We start from the raw sequence: 7926 nt of genomic DNA, 5'->3' as shown, positions 1-7926 counted from the left end.
GCCAGAATTTAAAAAGTGCAGATATCTCACAAGGTTGTGGAATTAGAAAAGATTACAGGGATAGGGAGGAGCAAAGAACATAAGAACATAAGAAATAGGAGCAGGAGTAGGCCATCTGGCCCTTCGAGCCTGCCCCGCCATTCAATAAGATCATGGCTGATCTGTCGTGGCTCAGTTCCACTTTCCCGCCCTCTCCCCATAACCCTTAATCCCCTCTCTTATCAAAAACCCATCAACCCGCGTCTTAAAAATATTTAGCGAGGCAGCCTCCACCACTTCAACGGGCAGAGAATTCCAGAGATTCACCACCCTTTGAGTGAAGAAGTTCCTCCTCAACTCCGTTCTGAACTGCCCCCCCTTTATCTTGAGGCTGTGCCCCCTAGTCCTACTGTCTTTTTTGAGCGGGAAGAGTCTTTCCACCTCTATCCTATCCATCCCATTCATCATCTTATACGTCTCAATGAGATCTCCCCTCATTCTTCTAAACTCTAACGAGTACAAGCCTAGTTTATTCAGCCTCTCCTCATAGCTCAACCCCCTCAACTCCGGTATCAGCCTAGTAAACCTCCTCTGCACTCCCTCCAAGGCCAAAATATCCTTGCGCAGGTGCGGCGCCCAAAACTGCACACAGTACTCCAGCTGCGGCCTCACCAATGCCCTATACAGCTGCAGCAAGACCTCCCTACTTTTATATTCAATCCCCCTCGCTATGAAGGCCAGCATCCCATTCGCCTTCCTGACCACCTGCTGCACCTGCAGGCTGGGTTTTTGCGACTCATGCACAAGGACCCCGAGGTCCCTCTGCACCGTCGCCTGCTGCAGTTTTTCGCCACGTAAGTAATAGTCCTTCCTACCATTCTTCCTACCAAAGTGGACCACCTCACACTTGCCAACATTAAATTCCATTTGCCATTTCCTGGCCCATTCGCCCAGCCTATCTAGATCCTTCTGCAGACTCTCCACACCCTCCGCACAATTTGCCTTTCCCCCAATCTTGGTGTCATCAGCAAATTTCGACACCCTACACTCGGTTCCCTCCTCCAGATCATCTATATAAATGGTAAATAGCTGAGGCCCCAGCACCGACCCCTGGGGCACCCCACTAGTCACCATCCGCCAATCCGAATAGCACCCATTGACCCCCACTCTCTGCCTCCTATTTGACAACCAATCCTCTATCCACGCTAACACCCTACCCCCAACTCCATGTCCTCTGACCTTCTGCAGTAACCTCTTGTGAGGTACCTTATCAAACGCCTTCTGAAAATCCAGAAAGACCACATCCACCGGCTCTCCTCTATCCACCGCCCTAGACACATCCTCATAGAACTCCAGTAAATTTGTCAGACACGACTTCCCTTTAATGAAACCGTGTTGCGTCTGCCCTATCAAGCAATTCCCTTCAAGATGCCTCGCAATTTCCTCCTTAATGACGGATTCTAACATTTTACCTACCACAGACGTTAAACTAACCGGCCTGTAATTCCCCGCCTTTTGCCTGGCACCCTTCTTAAACAACGGCGTAACATTAGCCGTTTTCCAATCCTCCGGCACTTCCCCGGAATCCAGCGACGTCTGGAAAATAACCACCAAGGCATCCACTATCACCTCCGCCATTTCTTTCAGAACCCTCGGATGCATTCCATCCGGTCCTGGGGACTTGTCCACAATCAGCCCCTCCAGTCTGTCGCGCACCACCTCTCTAGTAACAGTAATGTCATTAAGACCCTCCAGTCCTACCACCTTTCCATCGCTAACACCCGGCAAATTATTCACGTCCTCCTCCGTGAAGACAGAAACAAAAAAGTTATTCAAGACCTTAGCCATATCCCCATCCCCTACCACTAGGTCCCCTTTCTCATCCGCTAAGGGACCAACGTTCACCCTAGCCAGCCTCTTCCTTTTTATATATTTATAAAAACTCTTGCTATCCTTTTTTATATTAAGCGCTAGCCCAGCTTCATAGCTTCTTCTACCCTCCTTTATCAACTTTTTTGTCAATCTTTGTTGACATTTAAACCTTTCCCAATCCTCTTCTCGCCCACTGCTCTTAGCTACTCTAAATTCCTCCGCTTTTAATTTAACACTTTCCTTCACCTCCTTCGTTATCCACGGCTTATTACCTCTCTTCCTACTGTCCTTTTTAACCATCGGAATAAATTTCTGCTGAGCACCAAGAAAGATCTCCTTAAAGATCCTCCACTGCTCCTCAGCAGACCTACCTTCCAACGCGCTCCCCCAGTCCACATTCGCCAATTCTTCTCTCATCCTACCATACTCCCCTCTATTCAAACAAAGGACACGTGTCCGGGAACCCACTTTCTCCTCCTCCATCTGCAACAGAAACTCCACCATACAATGATCACTCTCTCCAAGAGGATCCTTCACCTCAAGGTCCCTAATTCTACCCGCCTCATTACATAGCACCAGATCCAAGATAGCTCGCTCCCTCGTCGGCTCCAACACACACTGTTCCAGGAAACTATCCCGGCAGCATTCCAAGAACTCCTCCTCGAGCCCACCTCGTCCAACATGGGTCGACCAATCAATATGCAGATTGAAATCCCCCATAACTACTGCCGTCCCATTCCTGCACGCCGCACTTATTTGCGCGTTAACAGCCCGCCCCACCTCCAGATCATTATTCGGGGGCCTATAGACGACACCCACCAGCGTCTTCCTCCCTTTGCTGTTCCTAATCTCCACCCACAACGATTCCACTTTCTGCTCTTTGGCTCCGATATCATCCCTTGCTACCACCTTGTTGCTGTCCTTAATCAGCAGAGCTACGCCACCCCCTCTTTCCTCCTGCCTATCCTTCCTAAACACTTGATAGCCCTGTACATTCATCTCCCAGTCCCTGTCACCTTGCAGCCACATCTCTGTAATGGCCACCAGATCGTATCCATTTGTGTCGATCTGCGCCACCAGCTCATCCACTTTATTCCGAATGCTTCGTGCATTCAGATAAAGCGCTTTCATCCCAGCCTTCTTCTGGACCCTATTTGCCGTAACGCCACCACTTGGGACATCCTCAGCCTCTTCCCTTACCTGTACCCTATCCTTAACTGTAGACCTCCTAACATCACCTACCCTCGCACCCTCCCCCCCCCTAATTAGTTTAAAGCCCTGTCTACAGTCCTCTTTACTCGATTCGCCAGCACTCTGGTCCCAGCACGATTCAGACCAACCCCATCCCGCCCGAACAAGTCCCACCTACCCCAATACTGGTGCCAATGCCCCATAAATTCGATCCCATTCCTCCCACACCAATCTCTGAGCCACCCATTCACTTCCTTTATCCTGTCAACCCTACGCCCGTCTGCACTCGGTTCAGGCAGTAGCCCAGAGAAGACCACCTTGTCGGTTCTACTTTTTAATTCCATTCCCAGCTTCTCATACTCCCTCCCCAGATCCTCAGTCCGCACTTTGCCTACGTCGCTGGCACCCACATGTACCACCACAACTGGGTTCTCACCCTCCCACTCCAGATTCCTCTGCAGCCCAGCTGCGACATCCTGTACCCGAGCACCAGGCAGACAACACACCCTTCTGTGCACTTTGTCATTGTGACAAAGGACAGTGTCAATACCCTTCACTCCACTATCTCCAATCACTACTACGTTCCTTTTCCCCTTCTCTTTGCCTATGTCCTGCTGCATCACTGTACCGTGTGCAGTTTGCTCACCAACCTCACCTGCCTCGTCCTCTTCCAGACTGGAAGCAAGAACCTCAAACCTGTTATGCAGATTAAGAGGCTGAGGCCCCCGCTCCTCACCCCCCTTCCTCCTCCCAGCAGCCCCCTTTTGTTCCTGACCCTTAGATTTAGACAGTCTAGGGGGGGTGGATGTCACTTGCACCCCATTGACAATGACACCCTCTCTCCCCCTGATGAGCCTCAGTGTCTGTAGCTCAGAGGCCAGCTCATCCACCTTGAGCTGGAGCTCCTCCAGCAACCTGCACTTACTGCAGACATGGTCTCTGGGAAGGACCCTGGGGTCCACCAGTTCCCACATCATACAGGAACCGCACATCACATGCCCCTCCATTATTCAATATAATTTGTTGTGGGAAAAAATGTTTTCCTTGTTTTTTGCTGTAGTAGTTTTGAAAAAAAAATTTTTTTTTTCCTTGTTCTTTCCACCTGGCCTTTTTACCTTCCAGCCCTTTTTGATATTAAGCCCTAATAGCTCACTCTGCTTCCCTCTCACTCCGCTGCCCGCTCCGACGCTGCCCGCTATCTACACCAGGCCTCCTTTTAAACTTGGCGCTGATTTAAAGCTGATGGGCCACAACTGCCTGATAATCACTCCCTCACAATTCTTAAAGCAGTAAATACAATAAGTAAATGCTTTAAACAGTTCTACAAAGAACAAAGTGCTTTAAACTTATTTTAAACAGGTTTTTAACAGGTAAAGTCTTAGCTTTCTCTCTGATGCTCCTTCCTCGTCTGCTCCAGCAAACAATGAGCCATGGGAAGATTTGGAATGAAGGGCGTGAATTTAAGAAGTTGAGCTGTTGCTTAATCAGGAACCACTGTAGGTCAGCAAGCACAGGACGATGGGTGAACAGAATTTGTTTCAAGTTTGGACACAGGCAGCAGGATGACCTGAAGCGTGTGGAGAGTAGTTCTTGGCAGTCTGCTGGGAATGTATTGAAATAGTCTAGGCATAAAAAGGGCATGGATGAAGGTTTCAGCAGCAGGTGAATTAAACATGAATTTACAGCTTCCTCATGAACACAACACACACAAGCACAAGATTTCAGAGCAAGAGTAGACTATTTGGTCCTTCAAGCTTCCTCCGCCCTCAATAAGATCATGATTGATCTGATTCTGGTCTCAGTTTCACTTCCCTATATATTGCCCATATCCTTGACCCCTTTGATCAATAATCTATCTAACCTAGGCTTTAATATGTTCAGTGATCCAGTTCCATTACTTCTGCATTAGAGAATTCAACAAAATAACCACACACAGAGAAGAAAATTGTCCTTATCTCAGTCTCAAATAGGAGATCCTTAATTTTTAAACTAGAATTTCCCCCACGATTCGAAACTCCTCAGCATTCATCCTGTCAAGTCCCCTCAGAATCTTATGTGTTTCATTCTCACTCCTTAAAACTCCAATGGATGGAGGCCCAATCTGTTCAATGTTCCCTCATAAGATAACCTTTCCTCCCAGGAATCAATTGAGTGAACCTTCTCTGAACAGCTTCTAATGCAATTAAAGCCTTTCTTAAATAAGGAGCCCAAAACTGTAAACTGAAGGTTTTGAGCACGACTGGGAGAACGAGCCAAGACAATGCAGAGAAAGCAAGCTTCCAGCAGAAGGTGCAAGAGAAAGAGAAGGATTTCCTGCTAGAGGCCATATCCTCAGAGGGAACTTATCTGTTGGAGAATAGATGGCTGGAGTTTTGTGATAGTTGGATGCACATTTGCACACTGATAAAAAGTAAAAGTTTATTGATTAGTCACAAGTAGGCTTACATTAACACTGCAATGAAGTTGCTGTGAAATTCTCCTAGTTGCCACACTCCGGTGTTTGGGGGTCAATGCACCTAACCAGCACATCTTTCAGACTGTGGGAGAAAACCGGAGCACCTGGAGGAACATGGGGAGTATGTGCATAGATAGTGACCTAAGCTGGGAATCAAACCCAGGTCCCAGGTTCTGTGAGGCAGCAGTGCTAGCCACTGTGCCACCATACCGATATTCAGAACTATGATGGCTATAATCTGAGTTTTCATTGGCAGCAAAGTGAGATTGCGTAATAACAGAATGAACTTCTGCAGTTATACATCGGTAGGACTCATTTGTGCTTCAATGGAAGCAGAAACACCATCTCGTAGATGCTGCATCATGGTTCCATAAGTTTGTAGATAGATTTTGACCACCATTTCATGTTGATAAGATTGAGCTCAAAACTCTGTGCAAAGCCTGATGCCATGCTCTTTGACATTAACTGCAGGCTTTCCCATTGCACTAAGCATTTCAGAGTGTACACCATCGGCCTTCTTCCAAAGACAGACCCATCAAGGTCCTGAACTGAGTTATCCAAGGCAAAATAGTGTGCAATCTCCACTCTGGTCAGCTTCCACCTCTCTTCTCATACAGCCCAATCTTAAGCACACTTCTGCTTAATGTCTCACCAAGTACAGATTCTGCCTCGGTAATATCCTCTCAATCAGACTGAGTAATGTGGTGATTGCAATTGTGAAATCAAGCCAAGGGATTGTTCAATGTCACCTTCTCCTTGCTCTTTACCATTGCCTGGGCACATTCTAGATGTGGAAGTATCTGAAATGAAAAAAGCGATGTGTTGGATTGTGGTTTTTGGGGGAGGAGAAGTTAAGATGTATGTACTTTCACTATCAGCAGTTTGTAAATTAGAAAAAAACTGAAGGATGAGGGAAAAGTGGGATGAGAGAAGGAATATTAGGTTTGCAGATGTCCTCACTTTCAATGGCTTCTACCCTATCATTGAACACGATCTCAGCAATGGCCTGTTCATAATGGCCAGCATCTCCTGCTTAAAAGTACAGCCATGGCCCTCCCCCCTGTTAATTCCTGTTGCCTCCTGTTGTCCTCTAAATTGTATTGCAAATAAGGTGAAATATGTCAATCTGTGTTCAATATCATTGGCTGATGCTTTTGTTATGCTTTGATAGCTGCCAGTGTGTAAAAACATTCAGATGTGAGTGTGCAATTTGCAACAATGCTAAGTATGTGGGCTCAGGTAGAGCACATGAATGTTGGGAATGAGTCTTGATTGATAGAGATTATCAATAGGTAGGTGATGGGGGTGTAATGAATTAAGAACATAAGAACATAAGAAATAGGAGCAGGAGTAGGCCATCTAGCCCTTCGAGCCTGCCCCGCCATTCAATAAGATCATGGCTGATCTGTCGTGGCTCAGTTCCACTTTCCCACCCTCTCCCCATAACCCTTAATCCCCTCTCTTATCAAGAACCCATCAACCTGCTTCTTAAAAATATTTAGCGAGGCAGCCTCCACCACTTCAACGGGCAGAGAATTCCAGAGATTCACCACCCTTTGAGTGAAGAAGTTCCTCCTCAACTCCGTTCTAAACCGCCTCCCCTTTATCTTGAGGCTGTGCCCCCTAGTCCTACTGTCTTTTTTGAGCGGGAAGAGTCTCTCCACCTCTATCCTATCCATCCCATTCATCATCTTATACGTCTCAAATGAGATCTCCCCTCATTCTTCTAAACTCTAACGAGTACAAGCCTAGTTTATTCAGCCTCTCCTCATAGCTCAATCCCCTCAACTCCGGTATCAGCCTAGTAAACCTCCTCTGCACTCCCTCCAGGGCCAAAATATCCTTGCGCAGGTGCGGCGCCCAAAACTGCACACAGTACTCCAGCTGCGGCCTCACCAATACCCTATACAGCTGCAGCAAGACCTCCCTACTTTTATATTCAATCCCCCTCGCTATGAAGGCCAGCATCCCATTCGCCTTCTTGACCACCTGCTGCACCTGCAAGCTGGGTTTTTGCGACTCATGCACAAGGACCCCGAGGTCCCCCTGCACCGTCGCCTGCTGCAGTTTTTCGCCACGTAAGTAATAGTCCTTCCTACCATTCTTCCTACCAAAGTGGACCACCTCACACTTGCCAACATTAAATTCCATTTGCCATTTCCTGGCCCATTCGCCCAGCCTATCTAGATCCTTCTGCAGACTCTCCACACCCTCCGCACAATTTGCCTTTCCCCCAATCTTGGTGTCATCAGCAAATTTCGACACCCTGCACTCGGTTCCCTCCTCCAGATCATCTATATAAATGGTAAATAGCTGAGGCCCCAGCACCGACCCCTGGGGCACCCCACTAGTCACCAACCGCCAATCCGAATAGCACCCATTGACCCCCACTCTCTGCCTCCTATTTGACAACCAATCCTCTATCCACG

This window comes from Carcharhinus amblyrhynchos, chromosome 14, assembly GCF_965287045.1.
Source record: "Carcharhinus amblyrhynchos chromosome 14, sCarAmb.v2.hapA, whole genome shotgun sequence".
NCBI lineage: Eukaryota > Metazoa > Chordata > Chondrichthyes > Carcharhiniformes > Carcharhinidae > Carcharhinus > Carcharhinus amblyrhynchos.
This window is presented reverse-complemented; position numbering follows the sequence as displayed.